Here is a 1,800-nt window from a genome sequence, read left to right as displayed (position 1 = left end):
TATCGAAACTTGTCGCTAACTGGTTACATAATCTCTCCCCTGAAAGGCTTCATTATCCGTCAAACCATTTTTCTTAAACCTTGGATCGACTAAGGGGAAAACTGATAAAATAATATTTCTCTGTTGCGATAAGTTCAAGCCGATATCACATAAATTAGTAATGAAAGTGTTTTCTAAACTTAAAATGCATATAATGGCGAAGGTTTAACGTAAAGAATCGGTATCGGGTATCGAAAAGAAAGTATTGAGTACCGAAATCTTTTTTAAGTATTGGGTACCGACAATTCAGCACATCACTAATGATAACGCAAAGTCAGCGTCACCGATGGCAAAGTTGTCGTTCCCCTTTCTACTAGACCGATAGAAAACATTTTATGCATCTAATTTTTTTTTGTTAGCTATATTTTCAATACAGATCCAAATAAGGTAAATAAATGTACACAAATATAACTATATGAAACACCAACATCTCCCTCGATTCTAAATTTGCCTATCGTAATCAATGGCAGCCCTAATCACCATTTTCGAAAGTGAACCGATTTCGCTCGTGCTGTACACCGCCATTTTCATTTGCGAAATTTCTAGCGCAGCGTTGCATTTACGTGTACAACTTTGTGTGGGCAGCGGAACGTGGTCTCCCCACCGCGCCAACTTGTCTGTACCCCACCGCTAACAATTACTTGACCACGGCGACCTTATTTAATAAATTACCCGAGACTACATATCTCTTCAAAACAATTTCTAACAAAATTTACTTTGGATAAATCGAAAATATTTAAATAAATAGGGAATGAACACCTAAACATCATTATGCTCGACACAGCAATCCACCATCTTGGATGATTCAGCAACTTATCTTCATTTCGGTCCTTTACACCAAATATTTGTTTTTTAATTCTTTTAGGTATAAATATTATATGAAAAGCTTGTATTTTACTTACGATTAAAACAAAAAAAAATTTAGCTCGGCCGAGAAAATTTAGTAAAACTTTGCCTGGATTATCAACACACACCACTACTTTAGTTTAATGCAGAATGGGAAGTGAAAATTCACGAAAAAATTTTTACGTTTTTAGCTGTTCGACTGCGAACGAGAAGAGATAATTAAATATTGTTCCGAAAGGCGCAAGATAGCATATGTGCAAGTGAGACAACACGATTTTACTGACAATCCACAAACCGGTTCAAGGTGTGTTTAATCACCTGCGTGCTGCCGTACGAAAGAAAAACTTCTTTGCAATGAAGGTGTACGAAGGGCGTTTTCATACCACCCAAATTGCGCAATTTCGAAACTTCTCATTTTCAGCTGAAACTGCGATATGATTCTTAATTTGACCGAAGAACGCAGATAATAAGAAGGAAACAACACGTTATATTTGTAGCGAGTGTGAGTTGCTGGAGCGTGCCTTACCGTTTTCTCTCGCAAGCGAGATAGAGTTTTGCTGACTAGGCATTTGGCAGCATACTTTTTCATTTGTAAAATGTCGCCAGAAAAGAAAGTTCGAGCTTTTCAGGCCAAATTTGTGGTTTCCACCAAAATAAACAATGTTCGTACTCTGATGAATTCTGTGATATAAGAAAATACCTGTCAAACAGCAGAAATGATAGTTGAAAGCCTGCGAAATCTCGCAAACCCCTCGGTATGCTAGAAAAAGTATGCTTTATACATTTTGCGGTTTACAAGTGCGGGATCTCTCGGATGCGTCGTCACGCAAGAGAGATTTTCCAGCACGTGAAGGCGGCCGGTTATAGGCATGAACGAAAGACACAAGATCACGCGGGACGGAAAGAACGAAAAAA

The 1,800-nt window shown here is 38.1% G+C and overlaps 1 long non-coding RNA gene across 1 annotated transcript; it reads right to left on the bottom strand.

Annotated features, from left to right (window-relative positions):
* Positions 1 to 381: 381 nt before the first annotated feature.
* LOC118740704 lies at positions 382 to 1,129 on the bottom strand. Its single transcript, XR_004993182.1, has 2 exons — positions 942 to 1,129; positions 382 to 869 (listed from the first exon to the last, which is right to left on the bottom strand). It is a non-coding gene; the product is annotated as an uncharacterized LOC118740704 (long non-coding RNA).
* Positions 1,130 to 1,800: the final 671 nt, after the last annotated feature.

This window comes from Rhagoletis pomonella, unplaced genomic scaffold (genome assembly GCF_013731165.1).
Source record: "Rhagoletis pomonella isolate Grant_MI unplaced genomic scaffold, Rhpom_1.0 Rhpom_scaffold_00001, whole genome shotgun sequence".
Lineage (NCBI taxonomy): Eukaryota > Metazoa > Arthropoda > Insecta > Diptera > Tephritidae > Rhagoletis > Rhagoletis pomonella.
This window is presented reverse-complemented; position numbering and strand designations above follow the sequence as displayed.